This window comes from Rana temporaria, chromosome 9 (assembly GCF_905171775.1).
Source record: "Rana temporaria chromosome 9, aRanTem1.1, whole genome shotgun sequence".
Lineage (NCBI taxonomy): Eukaryota > Metazoa > Chordata > Amphibia > Anura > Ranidae > Rana > Rana temporaria.
Genome location: NC_053497.1, coordinates 60903555 through 60926484, shown reverse-complemented (window position 1 = coordinate 60926484; position 22930 = coordinate 60903555). Strand labels below are relative to the sequence as shown.

Sequence of the window (22930 nt, the reverse complement as noted above, 5' to 3'; positions counted from 1 at the left end):
AAAAATCTTGTGCCAATGTTATGTTACATTACTCAATATTAGCATAACGATTGCTATGCCAAAAACATACGTGTTATAGCTGAGTGAATTGTGGCAATTGGCTGTTACTGGTTTTTAGACATGTGTATTCATTTTCGTCCGAATGCATTTTCGTCCGAATTTCGTGTATTTTCGTTATCGTTTTAACAAACGAAAATGAACGCGCAAAATCCGAAATCTGAAAGATCGGACATAAAAAAATGCTTTATTTTCGTTGCTACAACAGTTCGATTGAGATAGGAGATTCGACATGACGCTGACAATAGCAATCTGTGTCTATCAAATCTGCGGTAGAATGTGCCTAACCTAACTCTATTAGTCCAAGATTATTCTACATAGAGAGGAAAGATTCAACATAGAGAGAAAAGATTAGACATTATAGAGACAGTGTTGGGGTAGACCATTCGACATGAACGACGAAGATTCGACGAAGCAGCGAAAAACATACAAACGTCGAATCAGTCATTGAAGGCTTATGGTGTCTGTCCAAAGTTCTAAGAAGATCGACAAGCAGCTAAACTCTACGACGCCGCAATTGTACATTTCCAGTAAAATGCTCGGTCCATAGGCTATAGAAGAATTTGAATGTTGGTTGACTAGTAGTAATAATTTATAAATATAATTATTACCAGTGTCAAAAACATTAGAATTCTTCTATAGCGGAACATTCGACCGGAAATGTACGATTGCTGCGTCATACAGAATCTTCTTAGAAATTTCGACAGACACCATAAGCCTTCAATGACTAATTCGCCCTTAACCACTTCCCGCCGGTCAATAGGCAATTGACGTGGTTGTGAAATCCTGACTGGACGTCTATTGACGTCCTGCAGGATTTCATGCCGGCACGCGCCCGTGGGGGCGCGCAGTGCGGCGATCGGTGATGCGGGGTGTCAGTGATGCAGGGTGTCATCTCCGATGTCGGTAAAGAGTCTCCGGCGGAGGCTCTTTACCACGTGATCAGCCGTGTCCAACCACGGCTGATCACGATGTAAACAGGAAGGCCGGGTACTAACGAGCAAACATGTACGATGAAACCGGTCCGTCGGACCGTTTTCACCGTACATGCCTGCCAGAGGGCTTCTGTACGATGGCTGTACTAACCATCGTACAGAAGTCTGCGCGTAAACAATACGCGGGGCGTGTCCGCGTCGTCGCCGCGACGATGACGCGGCGACGTGGGCGGGCCTGCCATTTAAAGGCTTCCACGCATGCGAGGGACGGCGGGCGCTCGGACATGTACGGTAGGTCTGTACTGACGACCGTACATGTCCGAGCGGGCAGGATTCCAGCGGACGGTTTTAAAACACGTCCAGGAATATTTGTCTGCTGGGAAAAGGCCCGGCGGGCAAATGTTTGCTGAAATTCTGCCCGCTCGCGCCTACACACGACCGAACATGTATGCTGAAACTGGTCCGCGGACCAGTTTCAGCATACATGTTTGGTCGTGTGTACGGGGCCGAAGAGCCGTTGATCGGATCTTTCTCACTCGTGTCTGACAGACGCAAGTAGAGGAGAGACGATCGGCGGCTCTCCTGACAGGGGGGGTTCGCGCTGATTGTTTATCAGCGCAGCCCCCCTCGGATGCCAACACTTGACCACCAGGGAGTGCCCCCCCAGTGCTCAATAGAGCAAAAAACTAAGGAAAAAAAACGCCAATAAAAAAAAATAATTAACACAATCAATGCCAATCAGTGCCCACAAATGGGCACTGACTGGCAAAATGGGCATTGGCTAAAATGATGCACAGCAATGCCATCAGTGCCACCCCTCAGTGTCCATCAGTGGCACCCAGTGTTCATCAGTGCCACCTCTTAGTGCCCATCTATGCCCAGTGCCCACCTATCAGTGCCACCCATAAGTACCCATCAGTGCCACCCATAAGTGCCACCCATGAGTGCCCATCAGTGCCGCCTATGAGTGCCCATCAGTGCCGCCTATGAATGCCCATCAGTGCAGCATACCAGCGCCGCCTATCAATGCCCATCAGTGCCGCCTATCGGCGCCCATCAGTGCCGCATATCGGTGCCCATCAGTGCCACCTCATCGGTGCCCATCAGTGCCGCCATATCAGTGCCCATAATTGAAGAAGAAAACTTACTTATTTACAAAAAAATTTACAGAAAAAAATAAAAACTTAATTTTTTTTTAAAAATGTCGTTTTGTTTAGTTGTTGCGCAAAAAATCAAATGCCACCAAAAGAAAGCTCTATTTGTGGGAACAAAATGATAAAAATTTCATTTGGGTACAGTGTAGCATGACCGCACAATTGTCATTCAAATTGTGACAGTGCGGAAAACTGAAAATCGGCTTGGGCAGGAAGGTGCGTAAGTGCCTGGTATGGAAGCGGTTAATTAAGTCGGATTTTCGGACGAATGCATTTTTTTACGAAACAAAATAAATAAAAAACGAATTTCGGGAGTAACTAAATAAATGTATTTTTCGGACGAAAAAAAATTCCGAAACAAAATATTTCAGTGTGCACGTGTCTACTGGTTATTTGACTTGCTTTCTTGAATAATGCTGTATTTCTATCTTCGTCCATGATCTATAGCCGCAGAGACTCTTGTGTCTCCCTGGCACAAGTAAGGTTAATGGAAAGTCTTGAAGTTCTCCACACATGATGTGGATGAAGAGGCGGGTCTGTGTTTGCCTTCGTCCCACAGTCTATGACCATGAGTTAGGAAACTATCCTATGTTTTTTCTATGGCTGTGTATTCTTCTGAGAAGAGAAAATAAGCAGAAAGAAGAATCACATTGTTCCTCTGCCTCCACTCCTGAAGGATTTTCTGCCCTACATTCAGCCTTTCAGTGGTTTGGGCTAGCACTGAAAGAGAGCAGCTGGCCAAAGCCCACATGCATTGATATTCTAGTCAAGAGCAAGGTAAGCTAGACAATTAACCAGGCTTGCTTTTTCAAGGGATGAGCTTTTCAACAATGCATCTCAGCTAGAGCTGCTGCCATTGAATTTGATGGGAAAGTCACGGGAACAGAAGCGGAGTGTTTAGTTTATGAAAAGTGACCGGCAGAGCTGCTGTTGTGCATAGCAACCGCTCAGATTACATTTTATCCTCTCAAACTAAAATCTTAGATCGGTTATTCTGGGCGATCAAGTCTGGTGTTGTGGCAGGCAATAAAGTACACAATGAAGATTTCCTAAACCAAAATGATTACTAACTAGTGAGTCTGACCTTACTGTAACTCTTTGTACTGCTTTGATGGTCACCTTAGTATGACAGTCAATGATGATCGTGGAGCTACATATCCCATCATGCCAGCTAGAACAAAACGTTGTAAATGTTGAAGACGTTTCATCCTAATAATCATTTTTGTGGTCCGTGTGACCAGTGCCGTGGCAGAGACGTGTCCTTTGCCTTCATACTGTGTGCTAAAAAGGTGTTCCTCTATCACTTTAGAACGTTGGGAGGTATGGCAGTACAATCCAAAATTCCGATCGTTATCTTCTAGGTGTTGTCATGAATTTCCGTTTTCATATCTACTGCTATGACCTGGATATAGGGTTGCCACCTCACCCTCTGTGGCTGATTAAGGTGGTAATTAAACTCACTTGTTGCCTTATCTGCAATAAATTTGCCTCAGAACCTGTGTAATTCATATGTGTTCAGGTTTAAAGGGATGAGGTGGCAACCCTACCTGGTTAATAATTGAGAACCTTTTATAGATTGCTGATGCTAACAGTTACTAAGGTGCATAAAATGCATACGTGAACTTATTGGTACTTTTGAAACAGGAGACTCTAATAAATTACCGTATTTATCGGCGTATACCGCGCACTTTTTTGCCCTGAAAATCGGGGCAAAATCGTGGGTGCGCGATATACGCGATACCCGCTTCCTGCGCCGAGTTTGAACCACTGCGCCGGCATATACCGAGCGCAGTACACTCGGGTATAGTCGGGCAGGCTCGGCTCCTCTCGCAGGACGTGAACGCGAGAGGAGCCGAGCCTGCCCGACTATACCCGAGTGTACTGCGCTCGGTATATGCCGGTGCAGTGGTTCAAACTCGAAGCGGGGATCGAGCGGGGAGGACACCGCAGAAGGACGCCGGACCCGACGAGGAGGACACCACCGAAGCCGCAGACGGACGCCGGACCCGACGAGCAAGACACCAAAACTGTAATGCCTAGTACACAGGAGGTCCGTTTCCACGGATAAATCCTCTGGCGGTTGTACCAACCATGAGATCAAAATCCCCGCGGAATTCCCTCCGCGGTGACGTGTAGCGCCATCGCCGCGATGATGCCGCGGCGACGTGCGCGACGCTGTAATATAAGGACTTCCACGCATGCGTCGAATCATTATGACGCATGCGGGGGATGGATTCGGACGGATTGATCCGGTGAGTCTGTACAGACCATCGGATCAATCCGCTGGACTGGATTCCAGCGGATCAATTTCTTAGCATGTTAAGAAATTTTTGATCCGCTGGAAATCCATCGCCCGGAAAAATATCCGCGGATAAATATCCGCTGGATTGTACACACCAGCGGATCTATCCGCTGAAACCGGTCCGCAGAAAAATTTCAGCGGATCGATCCTCTCGTGTGTACGGGGCCTTAGTACTAAAATGTTTTTTTACAGGAATGCGGGTCCACTTTAAGGGTGCGCGCTATACTCCGGAGCGCGCAATACCCCGATAACTACGGTAGATACAGATATGAAAACGGAAATTCATGACAACACCTAGAAGATAACGCTCAGAATTTTGGATTGTATTCCCATACCTCCCGATGTTCCAAAGTGATAGACTTAGAGGATCACCTTTTTTAGCACACAGTATGAAGGCAAAGGACACGTCTCTGCCACGGCACTGGTCACACGGACCACAAAAATATGTACAAAATGATTGGCTAAACCCCACAAGTGTTTTTTGACCTCTGTTTTTTCCTTTATGTGCAGTAATATAAAGGTTGGATGAAAAGTTTAGTTCAGCGTAATACTTTTGGTAGTAAAATAGAAAATATTTGTATAGAGATGTACACATCAGACTAAAAAGAGGGACAACTGAGGCAGTGTGATGGACAGAGGGATTTGGTCACAAAAGGGAGCTATTTATTCCTGCCGCATTTCTGCTTTGATTCTTTACCACTGAAAGCTTCAGAGAATATATTGCAGTGGCGATGCGCCCATAAGGGGCGCAGGAGCGCCGCACGCCCTCTTCTACACCGCTCTACCATCATAGATAGATTCATGCATTGCATGAATCTGTCTATGGTCACCGCTGACACCCCCTATTCAGGTGCCCGGCCCTTTTTCGGGCACCTGAATTACAGTGGCGGGGGTGTTTTTTTTTTTTTTTTTGGAAGAACCCGATTATAGGCTCTAATAGGCACCCAAAAGAGGAAAAGTGGGCGCCATGCTAGGTGTTCGCTGTTCACTCAGCTGTGTGTTAGCAAAACAAAGGAATTTGGCGTTTGCTAACACTGAACTGCCTCTCAGCCAATCAGGTGCTCGGGTCTGTTACCTGTCACCTGATTGGCTGAAGCGTCAGGCACTGTGATTGGACGCCTGAGAGAGGACAGAAGAAGACACAGAGGATGTGCAGGACACCGCCGCTGACCCATTGCAAGACAGGTAAGTGCCGGGAGGCAATTGATGGGCACACTGGCAGCATTTGATGGGGCAAAGAAGTGACAAATGATGGGCACAGTAGTGACAATTGAGGGGCACACTGGCAGAATTTGATGGGGCACAGTAGCAGCAATTGATGAGCACACTGGCAGCATTTGATGGGGCGCAGTAGCGGCAATTGATGAGCACACTGGCGACAATTGATGGGAACAGTAGCTGCGTTTGATGGCACAGTGGCGGCAATTTATGGGCACAGTGGCTGCGTTTGGCACAGTGGCTGCGTTTGATTTCTTTATTTTTTCAGTTTGTTTGCGCCCCCCCCAAAAATTTTGAGTGCCAGCCGCCACTGATGTATAGAGTACAATTTATAGTGTAGCTGTATGAGTGAAACTGTGAAGATGGAGCAATCTATGTTTGCACAAACATAAGTAGTGTTGGGGTGCCAGCACAGAGTATAAGAAAGCACGTTCGGCCAATACATGTTTGTGCCCGAATATTCTGACTGCTGTCTCATGTCTATAGATATCTTAAAGGGTATCTCTCTTGTTCCAGTGACAGCTGTCTAAAGCTCCATACACATAGGCTGAATGTCAGGTGGCATCGACCGGTTCAATAGAAACCAGCCAATATTCGGCCCGTGTGTACATTCGGCCAACTTCTGTCGAAGGGGCATGACCGAAAAAGGTCTGCCGACCAGCTCCTGATTAGCATTCACAGTGAACTATGGTGTTAATGCTACAGAATACAAATACTTTTTACACATTTGGGGGCTTTGGCATTAGTTTGGGGAAGGCACTTTTCTGTTCCAGAGGAACTGTGCTTGTGGAGCCATTTTATTCTACTGCCGTGGGGAGCCATCCCTGCCGGGAGAACAAAGTGATTATTGCTAGTGGCTATAGTCGCTGGCAATACCCGCATCCTAAAAATCTGGCATGCTGGTTGTACCCAAGTGGATCAACTTGGGTATAATGAGCCTGCCTATACATGGTTCAAATCTTGGCCAGACCCTACTAAACCAGATGAGAGTTGAACTGTTTATGGCTGGTTTAAGTGCTCTTCCATACATATATTGACTGCATTAATTGCCCATCTCAGAAAACATGCCAGGGTTGTGAGTTCAGCTTCTGTCATGAATTAATTTACTTCTTCGTTCTACCAAGCATAACTAACTGCACAAAAATGCCCTGCATGCTGGAAGAAATGTCAGCTTTCGTCGTATTGTTGTATCCTTTCTTGCTCATTCAGAAAAATGCACAATTATCCTAAAGCCAGTGGCGGCTGGTGCTCAAAAACATCCAATGCAGCTACTGTAACCATCAATTGCTGCCAGTGTGTGCCCCATCAATTGCTGCCAGTGTGTGCCCCATCAATTGCTGCCAGTGTGTGCCCCATCAATTGCTGCCAGTGTGTGCCCCATCAATTGCTGCCAGTGTGTGCCCCATCAATTGCTGCCAGTGTGTGCCCCATCAATTGCTGCCAGTGTGTGCCCCATCAATTGCTGCCAGTGTGTGTGCCCCATCAATTGCCGCCAGTGTGTGTGCCCCATCAATTGCCGCCAGTGTGTGTGCCCCATCAATTGCCGCCAGTGTGTGTGCCCCATCAATTGCCGCCAGTGTGTGTGCCCCATCAATTGCCGCCAGTGTGTGTGCCCCATCAATTGCCGCCAGTGTGTGTGCCCCATCAATTGCCGCCAGTGTGTGTGCCCCATCAATTGCCGCCAGTGTGTGTGCCCCATCAATTGCCACCAGTGTGCTGCCAGATTTGCACCATCAAATGCTGCCAGTGTGCTGCCAGATTTGCCCAATCAAATGCCGCCAGTGTGCCCCCCTGCCTGGCACTTGCCTGTCTCGAGCTATCCTTTCGAGTCTTCGTTGTCTTCTCCCTTCTCCCGTCCTCTTCTGCTGTGACACAGTAATGCTGTGTCACAGCACCTGTCGCTTCAGCCAATCAGGTGACCGGGAACCAGACCCGGACCACCTGATTGGCTGAGAGGCCGGTCAGTGTTAGGGTAGCAATTCCCTAACGCAGCACTACGTAAGCAGTGATCGCCCGCTGCTTAACAATTTGGAAGCCTATTAGAGCCCACAGGCTCTAATCAGGAAGCCTATTGCTCTAATCAGGCACTTCCAAAACACCCCCACCGCTGTAATTCAGATGGCAGGTGCTCGACAAGAGGCCGGGCACCTGAATAGTGTGCGGCAGCGGCGACAATATAGAGATTCTTGCAATGCATGAATCTATTGTTGATTGATGGGTGCAGGAGAGAGGGGGCGGCGCTCCTGCGCCCACTATGAACGCTCCGCCACTGCCTTAAGCTGAAGTGTAGGTATGCCAATTTTTTCATAGTTGCGTTGGGTTAGATCAGTGTTTCTCAACTCCAGTCCTCAAGGCGCACCAACAGGTCATGTTTTCATGCTTGCCATTATTTTGAACAGGTCATTTTATCAGTTTCAGTGCCTTAGTAATTACCACAGCAGTTTCATCTGACGGAAATCCTGAAAACATGACCCGTTGGTGCGCCCTGAGGGCTGGAGTTGAGAAACACTGCGTTAGATTTACTAAAACAGATGCACTCCCAATATGGTGCAGCTGTGCATGGTAGCCAATTGGCTTCTAACTTCAGCTTGTGTAAGCTTTGCCAATAAAATCTGGAAGCTGATTGGTTTCTAGGCAGAAGCAGGCCTGATTTTGCACTCTTCAGCTTTAGTAAGTAACCCATTGGTCTAGCTTGGAGCAATGCAAGTACGTATATGCCATACCTGTGGGATCCCTATGGAAGCTGTAAATCACTCTAGTAGGCATTGCCACTACAGTTGCCACTAGCTACCGGATCCTATGCATCTGCCTTGCTACTTACTGGCATGAGCACCATTCTTGGCATTTTTTTCAATGAGTGCAACATGCTCTCTGATGAGACGATGTCACCGTTCCGCATCTTTGCCTCATCCAATCACAGAATGCTTTGACTTCATTAAGAAAATGCAGTGTTCCCTGAATGGTGACTGTGCTGAGCAATCGACCCCCTGTGCTCTGTTTGGTGTAGAACCCAAAAGCTAGTGGAGATCACTGGATTGGCTGGGTCTACTACAGGGATCTCCAGCTTCTATGGGAATCCCAGAGGTATGGCACATACATCAGCACTGTATTTAGGTTTTGTGCTGCCCTAGGCCTGAATAAACTCGTGCAACCCCTAATTTTAAATATGACCAACCCCTTTTGGTCAAGGCCCTTGCTGTTTAAGACCCGCCCTGAGATTTTCAAATGGGGACACTAGTTCTGAATTCCTGGGGGGGGGGGAGACAACGAATTCGCTTAATTTGCATTGATTTCCTCTCACTTCCTGTTTGGCTATCAGGCAGGAAGTGAAGGTAAATCTCTGCAATGGGACAGGGATGGTAAAAAACAAACTGACAGGGGCTATAACCCTCCCTTACTTTATCCAAAATTAAAGAAAGTGTTGCCTATAGTTCTACTTTAAGCACAAATTTCTGGTAATTTTATGGAGAGGACTAAGAATATATAACCATGGCAATGGTGCAGCAGAAACATTTAGCACCGTGAGGAACGACCCCCCCCCTGCCGAAGGAGGAAAACCCTATTTTTCCATCCGTCTGCAGAGCGGATCGGGTGAACACAGAACACAGATCGGTCAGTGTTCATTCGATCCCCCATAGGGGAGAGCGGAGATCTGACAGGGCGGTCCCTGCACAGTGTGCGGGGACCGCCCTGTCATCCGCCGGCTCAGTGGGGATCAGCAGAGCGAACCCCGCTGAGCAAGCGGAGGTTCACGAGGCGGATCATCACAGATCCGTCCCGTGTGAAAGGGCCCTTATTAATACAGGTCATGATGTAGCAGTTGGTTTAACCACTTCCCGCCCACACTGCAGGTTTTTACGGCCTCAATGCAGCTCTCAATTGCCGGGAGGCCGTCTTTATACGGCCTCCAGGCCACTGGGGGGCGCGCAAGCACACGCCCGCCGCGTCAGTCAGTTGCCGATGCGCGTGCCTGGCAGCCGCGATGTCCGCCAGGCACCCGCGATCGGCGGTCTCGACGACAGGGACGTGGAGCTCTGTGTGTAAACAAAGAGCTCCACGTCCTGTCAGGGAGAGGAGACTGATGGTGTGTCCCTTGTACACAGAGACAACCATCGGTCACCTCCCCCAGTCACCCCCCTCCCCCCACAGTAAGAATCACTAATTAGGGAATACATTAACCCCTTCCTCGCCCCCTAGTGTTAACCCCTTCCCTGCCAGTCACATTTATACAGTAATCAGTGCATATTTATATCATTGTTCGCTATATAAATGTGAATGGTCCCAAAAATGTGTCAAAACTGTCCGATGTGTCCGCCGCAATATCGCAGTCCTGACAAAAATCGCAGATCGCGGCCATTACTAGTAAAAAAATAAATACAAAAAAAAAAATGTCATAATTCTATCCCCTATTTTGTAGACGCTATAACGTTTGCGCAAACCAATCACTATTCGCTTATTGCGATTTTTATTTTTACCAAAAATATGTAGAAGAATACGTATCGGACTAAACTGAGAAAAAATTTTTTTTTTTTTTTTTTTTATTGGATATTTATTATAGCAAAAAGTAAAAAAATGTAGTTTTTTTTTTTCAAAATTGTCGCTCTATTTTTTGTTTATAGCGCAAAAAATAAAAACGGCAGAGGTGTTCAAATACCACCAAAAGAAAGCTCTATTTGTGGGAAAAAAAGGACGTCAATTTTGTTTGGGAGCCATGTCGCACGACCGCGCAATTGTCATTCAAAGCGTGACAGTGCTGAAACCTGAAATTTCATCTGGGCAGGAAGGGGGTATATGTGCCCAGTAAGCAAGTGGTTAATTTAACTAAACTTGTTTTGTTGAGACTTTTTAAGCCCCTTTCACACTCTGTTGCATCTCCACAGGGGATCCTAGACTGATAAGCCAGATCATAACTGATGCCCCATATGTAACATCCGTGTCCATTCTGATTTTTCCTACATCTTGTACTTAGGAAAAAACACTCATGCTATCTCTATAGGTGGCTGGATGGAAGCAGACATGCGTTTGCCTATATCCGCCCAACTCATTAAGCCCCCGTTCACACCGGTGCGACTTGTCATGTCATGCGACAATTTCATTACTAGTCGCACCCTATTGTCGGCAATGAAACTGTTCAAATCGGTGCATTGTCGCACCTATTGGAAAAAGACGTTCCTGCACTATTTTTGGCAAATTCAGGTGCAACTTGCATAGACATCTGTGCATGAAGTCTCCCAGATGTCAGCCAAGTTGCACCTGAAGTCGCTCTAACATGCAGCTTTAAAATGGTGCGACTTCAAGTGAAGTCGCACGATTTCAAAGTCTGATTTCAGTGTGAAACGGGACGCAAACGTTATAAGTGCTTTCCGATGAACCTGAACAGACTTGGATGTGGGCACATACAGGCAGACACACATAAGATTACATTTGGTTACGCATAGGGAGAGATTACAGTCTGTCTTTGATCCATGCGACCAGGAGTCCTAAAACGAACTGATGGAACTCCTGTGTTGAAACATTACAGAAAAAGTCAATTTCGACGCAACTGATTACTTGTAAAACTAAGAAGTTCTTTAAAAGTCCTAACTGCAAATCATACATTGCCAATTTGAGAAATTTGCAATCAACAATCTGTTATTTTCTTTAAAAATAATAAGATTAATTGTATTATAAAATTAGCAGAAGCATTCGCAGATTACAGAAATGCAGCCTTGGCGTTAAGGCATCACACCAGTACCGTTTTTTTGAGCGGGCCGTCGGCTCTTTAGGGATAACAACCGATGCGGCTAAAAGTCGCTTGGTTGTTATCCTGAAAGAGGCGGGAGAGGACATCCCCCCCCCCCCCCCACGCCTTCCGCCGCTCTTCCCGGACCTCTTGTCCTGGAGACCCGATCCACGATCCGGCACTTCCGCCGGCTAGAGTGAGATTGAAGCAAAGCCGGAAACGCCTTTGTTCCAATTTGGGGTCTTTTAGACTCCCCGATCCCTCCATAAAGAGTACCTGTCACCACCTATTACTGTCACAAGGGATGTTTACATTCCTTGTGAAGGCAATAAAAGTGATCAGAATTTTTTAATTTTAAAGTAATAATGTAAAACATTTTAATAAAATTTAAAGCACCCCATTTCTGCGAGCTTGCGCTGCAAAGAAACCGCATACGTTAGTCGTACCCTCATGTGTAAACTGTTTAAATCACACGTGAGGTATCGCCACAATCATTAGAGCGAGAGCAATACCGTATTTATCTTCCTATAACGCGCCCCGGCGTATAGCACGCACCGCCAACCTAGAAGAAAAATTCCTGGAAAAAAAAGAAATACTTAGTTTGGATGCCCCTCGTCGGTGCCTTGCCCGGCGTCCATCGGCGGCCTTGTCCGGTCCGGCGTTCTTCTGCGGCCATCGTGGTGTCCTCCCCGCTGTGTTCTTCAGCCGCTTCCCGTGCTGTGTTTGAAGCACTCCGCCGACATATACCGAGCGCAGTACACTCGGGTATACTCGGGCAGGCTCACCTCCTCTCGCGTAAAGGACGCACAGGACGTGACCGCGAGAGGAGCCGAGCCTGCCCGAGTATACCCGAGTGTACTGCGCTCGGTATATGTCGGCGCAGTGGTTCAAACACGGTGCGGGTATCGGCGTATATTGCGCACCCACGATTTTGTCCTGATTTTAAGGGCAAAAAAGTGCGCGGTATACGCCGATAAATACGGTAATTTTGGCAAAAGACCTCCTCTGTGACGCTAACCTGGTAACCATTATTTTTTTTTTTTTAAACCATCGCCTATGGAGATTTGTAGGTAACGTAGTTTGTCGCCATTCCACGAGTATGCATAATTTCAAAGTATGACATGTTGGGTATGTATTTACTCGGTGTAACATCATCTTTCACATTACACAAAAAAAATGGGCTAACTTTATTGTTTTTTTTTTATTTTTATATATTCATAAAAGTGACTTTTTTCCCAAAAAAAGTGCGTTTAAAAGACTGCTGCACAAATACCGTGTGACATAAAATATTACAACGATCACCATTTTTCTAGCAAAAAATACAGATTTTACCTTTTAAACAACACATGTCAGAAAAAGGCTTATGCCGCGTACACACGGACGTTTTTTGTGATGAAAAAAACATTTTTAAAAACGTCATTTAAAATGACCATGTGTGGGGAAAACGTTTTATGTTTTCTGAAAAACGGAAAAAAAAAACTCGAACATGCTTCAATTTTTTTATGTCGTTTTTCAAAACGTTGTTTTTTGTGTCTCAAAAAATGACAGTGTGTGGGCTAAAGCGACGTTTAAAACAACGGCCCGGATTCAGAAAGCAATTGCGCCTGCGTAACCATAGTTGCGCCGGTGTAACGAATGCTCCTGATTCAGGAACCTCGTTACGCCGACTGCAGCCTAAGATATGCGTGGCATAAGGCTCTTATGCCCGCATATCTTAGGCTGCATTCTTGCGATGGCCGCTAGGTGGTGTTCCCGTTGTGCTCAGCGTATAGTATGCAAATTGCATACTAACGCCGATTCACAACGTAATGCGAGCCCTGCGTACGCAGTTTACGTCGTTTGCGTACGACGGTTTTCGCGTAAGGCTGCCCCTGCTATTAGCAGGGGCAGCCAATGTTACGTATACCCGTCGTTCCCGCGTCGCGAAATTTGAACTTTACGTAGTTTGCGTAAGTGAATCGTAAATGGCGCTGGACGCCATTTACGTTCACTTTAAAACAAATGACGTCCTTGCGACGTCATTTGCCGCAATGCACGTCGGGAAAGTTTCCCAACGGAGCATGCGCTCTACGATCGGCGCGGGAACGCGCCTAATTTAAATGATTCCCGCCCCCTACGGGATCATTTAAATTGCGCGCGCTTACGCCGGGCATTTTGCCGGAGCGCCCACGCAATTTACGGAGCTACTGCAAAAACGTTGCCCTGCGCCTCTGTAAAAAATGCGCAAAGGTACCTGAATCTACCCCAACATTTTTAAACCTGCGCATGCTCAGAAGCAAGTTATGACGCGAGCTTGAATGGAACAGAGTGCCGCCGTACGTGCTGAACGTAACCGCGCTTTGCTAGAGCATTTTGAAAAAATGATGGTGGGTAGGCAGCGTCGTTTTTTAAAATGAAGTTTGAAAAACTTTGTTTTTTTTCATGAGAAAAAATGAAGTTTTTTTTTTTCATCACAAAAAACGACCGTGTGTACGCGGCATTAGGCATGAAAGGGTTAAGCCTTTGCCGTATTTCTTCATTGGGTAATCGGGGGGGAACACTTTTTAGCCACCAATGTTTTCCCCTTGTTTTGATTTTATTTATTTTTTAATTCAGGAGCTATACAAAAATAGCTCATGTGTATGCTATGAAACCACACCATTATATTTGGGCTGAGACCCTTTTTAGCCTTCGCACCCCTCCTGCAAACTAATTGAGCAGGAAATGGGTATTCTTCATTAAAAGCAGAGCTTAAAATGTTAATTCTTTTGTGGGGGAGCTGTGTTCTCTGGCAGTTCTCTTTATAAACTCTAGAAAGCTTGTGATTGGTTTTCAAAGAATGGGAAAACACAGGGGACTGGGAGGGATTTCACAGTCTAAGAATACCCTCATCCAATGAAATGCATTTCCTATTGAGACCCCCAAGGGTCCCCTTGCTCTCATGTCCAACCCAGACATAAGGCCTATTCTTCTCTCCTAGCTTTTTTTTTTTTTTCCTCCCTCTCTGCAAGGCATGTAATGCTCAGCTTGGGTTTTGCCTAACAAAAGAGTGGGGATAACAGCTGCTACGTTCAGATTGGGAGGATTAGCTGAATTGTGGACTATAAGAAAGTGGACAACTGTCCTCTATGGGCCCTAAATATTATTCCCTGCAAGGATGGATATGCATATGGGGGTTTAATCATTGTCATATGTGACTCAGCTACAGGAAACACTGGATCTGGTTTCGTACCGGGGTGAGTAAGCATTACAGTTACTACTCAAGTTTTGCAACTGCATTCATTGTAAAGACCCTAAATGTGAATAATACATTGCTCACAGCATTTTATGTTGCATGGCTTTCTTATGCAACAATTTTAAAATAATTTCCAGGGGCCGCTGAGCCAATCAAATCTCAGAATCGCAAGCGATTTCTGTTTTATGCAATGTTAATTATTTAAAATCATTTCCATGGAGACTTTACTGCTGAGCCACTACATTTCAGATAATCGTAAGTGATACTGTTTTGTGCAAAGTTATTTTAAAATCATTTAAGCGTGTTTTAAGTACAAGTGATTGCATGCTTCGTTAACAATTTTAAAATTTAAACTTTGGTATTGAGCCATTGATTTTTTAGCTAATTGCAAGTGATCTTGTGTCTCCTTCAATGTTAATTTAAACATTTCCAGGGACATAAAGCTGGATACGCTATATGACTATTGTTGTTTAGATTTCCTTTTAGATTTACCTTCAGCCATATAGTGCAAGGGCCTGCCTGATTGCATACAAATTGAACGTGTTTTTAGGTTTGACCTCCATATTATATGGTTTTGGTAAAAAAAAATCTTAAGAAAGTGGTATAGTGTGTATCCAGTTTAAGACACTGAATTATAGCTAATACTTGACGTGATTGTAGCCGTAAATAAAAATATAAAAAAAATAAAAAATTGTGAATCGGTACTGCTTGGACCTTGAGGAAGGGGACGTACCTCAAAGCTTGTCCTGAAAAATTGTATGTTGGTGCAAATAAAATAAAAAAGTATAACGGACAGTACTCGGCTAGATACAAATGATAGGCATGTCTGTTGTAATGACTTTCCATGTCTGTTGTAATGCTTGTTTGATTTTTCTAATGGTTAGTGGGATAAAATTGATGATGCGTTTTTGACCATAGTGATGAGAAAATTCAAAAGGGACAGGATGGAAAATTTTAATGTAGCTTTCGTTGGGAAGAAATTGTAATGAAACCAGTTTATGGCATCAGTGATTCAATTGAAAAAGCAGAATCTGCACTTTTTTTTGTTTGTTTTTTTGTTTTGTTTTTGCTTTTGAATGAAATGAGTTGACTCCATGACAAAAGAGTGATTTTTCTACTAACATTCGAATGAAAAACCTAACCATGTATGGTCCGCTTTAGTTCATGCCATTGTGTACGGTGACTAGGCACAATGTATTTTTCATTGGCATTGGCTTGCTAGTACTAGTTAAGGCAGTAAGGAGTTAATTTGCAGTTTGTATACATTTATTTATTTTGCATTGTAGCTGTTTGCCTCTCCTGCTTACTTTTTGTTATGCATATTTGGATTACATCCTGTGTTTGTTGCAGTTTGTAGATAAATAGCCTTCTAGTTATAAGCCTATCAAGATTGATAGTGTGTTGATAAGCTGCCAGTTCCCTTGGGATCCAGACAAAGGTTCGCACAAGCCATGCTGCATATGTTTCTAGAAGGCTGCAAACCTGATTATCTTAGTCTGGATGTGCTGTATGTGTTTCATTTAAATGCGCTCCCCCAGTGCTGCGTCTGGAGCAATGTTTACTGAGGGTTCAGGTTACAATGGGGAGGTGTAAAGTAGATGTCAATGCATTGGGTACAGAAGGATGAGTAGGGAGAGAACCAGAATCTCTAACCCTATTCTGTCAGAGATGCAATGTATTATACGACAAACCCAAGCCTTCTGATTTGGACAGAGAGGCATGAGGTTGAAGCTGGAGGGCTGGGCCCCTGGCCTTTGGCCTGGATTTGGTGGTGCCGGTGTATTGTCACAGTTTGCTGCCTATCCTAGAATGCTCCGGAAGTCACGTGGCGGCCAACTGCACATGCGCAATGCGTTCCAAGCGCAAATGCGATGCGTTCCAATGCATTCACGACAGTGCACACCAGTGAAACCTCGGTCGGCATCCAGGCTCTTTCCTTCACATCCCCGTGGATTGGAGGATGTTAAAAAAAGAGCCAGGAGGCCGAGCGAGCGGAGCGAGCCGTCCGAGCGAAGACGTGAGGCCGACTGGCCACTTTCCTCTAAATTCACGTCGCCCTGAATGCCGGGTTCGCTGGTGTGTACTGTCGAAAATCCATTGGAACGCATCGCACTTGCGTTTGGAACGCATCGCGCATGCGCAGTTGGCCGCCACGTGACTTCCGCAGCATTCTAGGATAGGCAGCAAACTGTGACACTACACCTGCCCCAGTCAGTTGTTCGGGAGAGAACCCTTGCTCCTCCTTTCGTAGGGAGGAGCGGGTAGTATTTCCCGAATGTGATTTAGGTGGGAGGGATGGGGGTTGTGGGCAGTAGCCTGCTTAGGTGGGCTCTCCCTGACCTCTTCTCCTACGTTCCTGGCTGGGAAGGGTGCTGTTTGTCCAGACCGGGGGTCAGGGACCGTTGAAAAGCCTGTGGAGATGGTGCCCCTGGAGTGGCAGTCCAGGGGTGCCATACATTGCACGAGTGTTTGAAAGAGGAACTCATCGTGTGGCATCTTGGGTCACTGATCTCCACATACACCTTTTTGACACCTGCCTCTAGGGCCGAGCCTTTTGGCTAGGACCAGGGAAATTTTTGTTTCCTGGCCGGAGGGCCGGCCAACGTATTGCACGTTGGTCACTTTCCACTCACCTCTCCCACCTTCCTTCTCCCCCACTTTCTTTTATTATTTTACCCCTTTTGTTTGTCACGTTTTTGTCTTTTTTTGTTGGTGCACAGCACTTTTAGTGTGATGAGTAGGGTGCAGGTCCTCGGGCTGGCTCTGAAAGTCTTGGGAGTGGGTGGACATGGCCTTCTGGTTTAGTTTGCCTGCTCTCATGGGGTCTCCATTCAGGGGGAGCCCCACCGAGGAGGGTTCTGTTTCGGCAGTCCCTCCAAGGATGTTGGGTCCATGTGGCTTTGGCTGCATGGACCACTGTTTACTCTTTTCCCTGCCAGGAGCCTAACGCCCCGGGGCATCAGAGCTGGGTCCTTTTCGAAGGACCAATTGACGCAGCACCCGTCAGTTTTTTGTTGCACCTCTTTATGTGTGTGCACATTTTTCTTGCCCTGGGTGGAGTTTTTGGGTTGTGTTATGCACACCACAGGCTTTTCAATATATAAAAAAAAAACACTTGTTCTTCAAATTGGTACTCTGGACTGGAGGTCTGAGCTCACCGGTGGTGCCGATAAGGAAGACCAGCAAGAGAACAATAAGCCTCAGCAACAATGCTAATAGAAGTAGAAATTCACGCTTATTTATTGTGGTGGGCCTTCTCTGAGGGGTGCTAACGCTGAATCTTTTTGCAGGAAAATGCAACTACCTTTTACATTGGCGCAGTGCTTTTTAGTGCTGGATTTATGCCTAAGTGCCCACGTTGACGTGCATTGAAGGCATGCGTTGCTCACGTGTCTTGTGGATGGTCATTGCTAATGAGCCACAACATGTGTCCATGCAATAAACCATGTATGAGACATGCATGGTGCCTGGGGCATGTGCCCCCCCCCCCCTCCTTAGTTTCAGCCCTGCTCCCAATAGTCCCTCTTTTGGAACCAAATCCCTCTGCCCTACTTTTCTCTGCAGTGTCCCTCTTCTGTAAAAAAAAATTACCAAAATGATTTTGTTTTTATTTTAAAGCAGAGTTGAACCAAAAACCCCAACATTTTTATATTGTAGCTTACCAATCTGTGTGATTGCAAAGGATTATTATTTTTTTATTTTTAACAAACCTCTCTATACTTGCCTGCTCTGTGCAACCTCCTCTTCTCAGGGCCCCTCTCTTGGGCGCTTCTGGCTCCACTTCTCTGTCCAGTGCCCCCATGGGGGGCACTCTTTTGTGCTCACTTCAGAGCCCCGCTGCTGTGACTATTGATGTTGACAGCGGGACTGTGCTTTGCCCCCCACCACTCCCTCATCATGGCTTTAATTGACAGTACTGGGAGCCAATGGCTCCCGATGCCCTAGCACAGTCGGGGAGACGCCAAAATGAGGGGGGAGAAGAGTGCACAGCGCTGGATCGTATAAAGGGGGTTGAGGAATCGGAATCTATGCCTAAATGTTTTTCATCCAAATGCAAGCAATGGATTAAGGTAAAAAATGTTTTAGGTTTTAAAACCACTTTAAAGAGGAGGCCCAAACTCCCCCCAACTAAAAATGTAAAGTCAGAATCTACAAATACTGTAGCTGCTGACTTTTTTAATATATGGACACTTGCCTGTCCAGTGAGCCCGCAATGTCGGCACCCCAGCCGATCTTTGGATCGGCTGTCGGGTGCAGCCGACACCATTCCTGGTAAGGGACCCCAGCAGTGAAGCCTTTTGGCTTCACAGCCGGTTCCCTACTGTGCATGCACGAAGCGCGCTGCACTTTCTAATTGGTCCGGCGGCTGAGGAAGGAGGGGAGGGGGGTTGAACTTCTGGAAGATCGCGCCGCGTCCCTGTCTCCTGGAAGTGGGGGAACAATACCTGTCAAACAGGTCCCACTGTGGCACTGGAGGGGGGAGGAGAGAGACGGAGAAGCGGAAGTTCCACTTTTTTTGTCATTGTTCACTTAGCTATGAGTAAGCATCTCACGATGTGAAATGCGCTGGCCACCCTTTTTTCCTGTTGTTCACTTTTTATTCTTGACTGTACAGTTTGGATTGTTTTTATTTTATTCAATAGACGTCATTCAACGGAATGCGGCAGTCCAGGATATTTTCTTATCTTATGCACCTGTGCAGAGCCAGCATCTGTCGGTTTCAGTAGGGCAGGAGCAATCCGAGGGATCGGCAGCTTTCAGAGCGGTATCATTTCTTCACTGTGGCACTGGAGGGGGGAGGAGACGGAGAAGCGGAAGTTCCACTTTTGGGTGGAACTCTACTTTAAGGTCATTCAGGTGGTAAATTGCATTTCATGACTCGCTCAAATGTGAAGTCGGAAGCAGTGAAACTCCATGGTTTTATCACTCCCCTCAATTGATACCCCTTTAGCTGCAGAGGTAGTGGCCAGGGGTGTACACATGCTGCGTCCGCGATGCTTTACTTCATGGCTGCGGCAACGAAAATGACGCTTTTGGTGAATGCGATCCATTCAAGTGAATGGGGCTGCACCGGAAGTGCCATAGAACCGCATGCAATTGAAGCACGCTAGTGTGGGGATCTAGTGGTTAAAGCAGGTGGTGAGGAGGCCTCAACACCACCTGTCAAATGCTCTCTAAAGAGCGATCTGAATGTGGTTTGCTCTTCAGGGAGTACCATTCATGTGAACGAGCCCACAAGAGGCAGTTAACAGGCAGCTGTGAAGGAAAAGGCCTCCTCATTTTCTGTTTTAAAAAGCTGAAACCTTGTGAAATGCGGCCCTATTTACTTGAATGGGTCATGTTTTGCAGGGGTACTGCTTGCCAAATGCGACAGAGGTGTGGAATTTTGCCATGGACATGAAGCAAAGCATCTTGGCCACAGCATCTGTACAGCCTTGAGTGGCTGAATGTCCTTGTCACACATCCTGTCTAGGGTGTCTCCACTCTGGATGGAGGAGCATTGGAGTCACCCTTTGGACAGCAGCATTGTCCATTTGGGGAGAGGGTAGTGTTTAGATACGCTAGCAAATTTAGATGGATGACTAACAAGATGAAGCTGAACACATTTTAAGCAGTTGCAGCATAAATGAATAAATGGTTTGTCTAAAACCTCTAAAAGATGCCTTTGCTGAACAGCTTGGTCTGTTAAAGCGGTAGTTCACCCTGACCCACATGATGTTACCATCGAGACAGGCATTGTAGCGCGAGCTACAGTATGCCTGTCCCGATTTTTTTAACCCCGTACTCACCTCGTAGTCGTCCATCGTAGATTTCGGCTCCCGCGGGGAATGGGCGTGCCTATGGAGAGGGAGGATGATTGACGGCCGGCCCTGGCACGTCACTCTCCCCGAAGACAGCCGGAGTAGGTCTCGGCTCTTCACGGCGCGTGCGCACAGGCTATGCGCACGCGTCGTGAAGACCAAGCCTATTTCGGCTATTTCCGGAGAAGCGTGACGCGCCAGAGCCGGCCGTCAATCATCCTCCGTCTCCAGAGGCACGCCCATTCCCCGGTATCTTCGATGGACGACTACAAGGTGAGTATGGGGGGAAAAAATTCGGGACAGGCATACTGTAGCTCGCGCTACAGTGCCTGATTTAAAGGTAAAAGAAAAAAAAAATTTTTTTTTCCTGTCGATAGGGTGAACCCCCGCTTTAAAGTGTGTTGAAAAATAAAACTAATGCACACTTGTCAAAAATTGGTAAGCTGCAATATAATACATTTTTGTGTTTGGGTTTATTTCCTCTTTAAAAAGCCAGTGTAAAGGTAAGTTAGTGTAGTGTTGAAAAAGTGCTTATGGGTTTGACCAACCATTTTTAGGCGTTAAAGCGGTATTAAGCCCCAAACCAAACATTTTGGACAGCAGCATTGTCAATCCAGGGGGATGAGAGAGTTAGATTAGAGCGGAAGTAAAGCCATCATTAAGTTTAAAAAAAAAAAACCTTGCAAGAGAAGGTCATAATGAGCTAGTATGCATAGCATACTAGCTCATTATGATCGACTTACCTGAGATCGAAGCCCCTGAAGTTCTCCTGCGTGCCCTCCGCCATGTCTCCGACGATCTTCTTTCTGTTATCGCTGCTCTGGCGCTGTGATTGGCCAGAGCGGCGATTAAATCACTCCCGCGCATGCGAGCTGGACTGGCCGATCCCCGCGCATGCGCGAAAATTTGGCATTAACCCCGAATTTTCCATTCACAAACACGGCACTCTCAGTGCGCCTGCGCCGTTGTAAACATTTTCTAAACCACGTAGGTTAAGGAGATATTACTTGCACCTCTACAGGTAAGCCTAAGGCCCCTTTCACATTGAGGAGTTTTTCAGGCGGTAAAGCGCTAAAAATAGCGCTGCTATCCCGCCTGAAAAACTCCTGCACTGCAGACTCAATGTGAAAGCCCGAGGGCTTTCACACTGAGGCGATGCGCTGGCGGGAGACAAAAAAAATCTCCTGTCAGCAGCATCTTTGGAGCGGTGAGAGGAGCGGCATGTATACCGCTCCTTCACCGCTCCTTCCCATTGAAAACAATGGGAACCGCGGCAATACCGCCCGCAATGCGCCTATAGAGGCGCATTGCGGGCGGTATTTATCGGCCGCTAGCGGGGGTTAATACTGCACCGCTAGCGGCTGATACCCGCGGCAATTCCGGCGGTATAGCGCCGCTATTTTTAGCGGCGTTATACCGCCACCGCAGCTCCCGCCCCAGTCTGAAAGGGGCCTTAAAGTGGAGGTTCCATCAAAAAAACAATTTTGCTTTAAACTGTAGCTTACGACTAAAAAAGAAAAAGAAAAAAGAAAAATGTTTTTTTTACTCATCTGGAAATGCCTGTTGCTATGCGGTCCCACGAAATTTGTCTTTGAAACCACCTAGGATTCTGACATCATCTCCCTCTAATGCTCCTGGGAAATGTGTCATCATTTCCCAGGATGCAGTGCGCTGTCCAATTATCACTCCCCATCCAAGACTTCCAGGAAGTAAGTGCCTGTAGGCTTCACAATGCCCACAAGCAAAATGACAATGGTGTAGATATAGTTTTATAAACTATCTATGCGGATCGGCGGCGGATTGTAAAATAGTAAGTGACCAGATTTATATTATAAAAACGCAGGATGAAAGGACATACATTTAAAAAATGCTAATTGTGGTTGTACCTCCGCTTTAATCTAGGCTTACCTGTAGGTGCAAGTTGTGTGGTTGGCTTTACAACCACCTAAACTAGCAGATTAAGTGTTTTTTTATTTATTTTTTGTGATTTAATTTATTTGTGTAGCAAAGCAGCATTTCCACAATTCCCGCCTAGTTGAAAATTTCTACCCACTGCCTATTCGTATGCACAGATGTGTCGCAGGAATTGGGGCCCGAGAGAGCCCCGCGGCATATCTGCAGATGCTCTGTTTTCCCGGTCATCAGCGACGCCTTCCCTGTCTTTTGTGCATGCATAGCAAATCAACTTCACACACGCAGATCTGCTGCAAGGACTCAAAATCCCCGTACACATGGGCCGAGCATCGGGCGGTTCTATAGAAACTGGCGTGTATGGCAGCTGGTATGAGAGAAACCAGCCAAATGTCTGGCTTCTGTCGAAGGGGCATGACCAAAAAAAGGTTTGCCCATCGCCATTGGCTGCGAGCGCTGGCCAATGTGTTTTGGCAAAGGGGTTGTCCCCTGTCAGAACACAATAGCTCAGTGGAGGAGATCGCTGTATTAATATTGGATACTTAGTACAGTGGCTCCTCCTTAGCGCTTTTTTTTTTCCTGTTGAACCCAGCCTAGTGTGTACCAGGCTAAAGGC

General features: G+C 46.5%; 1 protein-coding gene across 4 annotated transcripts in view; it reads left to right on the top strand.

Moving 5' to 3' along the window:
• Positions 1 to 2661: 2661 nt before the first annotated feature.
• LPAR4 (lysophosphatidic acid receptor 4) overlaps positions 2662 to 22930 on the top strand; it is a 50685-nt gene continuing 30416 nt past the window's right edge. For 2 of the 4 annotated variants that reach the window (XM_040323657.1, XM_040323655.1), the window contains exon 1: positions 2662 to 2923. The gene's annotated coding sequence lies outside the window, so the exon portion shown is untranslated. Of the gene's footprint in view, positions 2924 to 14340; positions 14604 to 22930 lie in introns of those variants that run through there. The other 2 variants (XM_040323656.1, XM_040323654.1) reach the window with 1 other exon arrangement.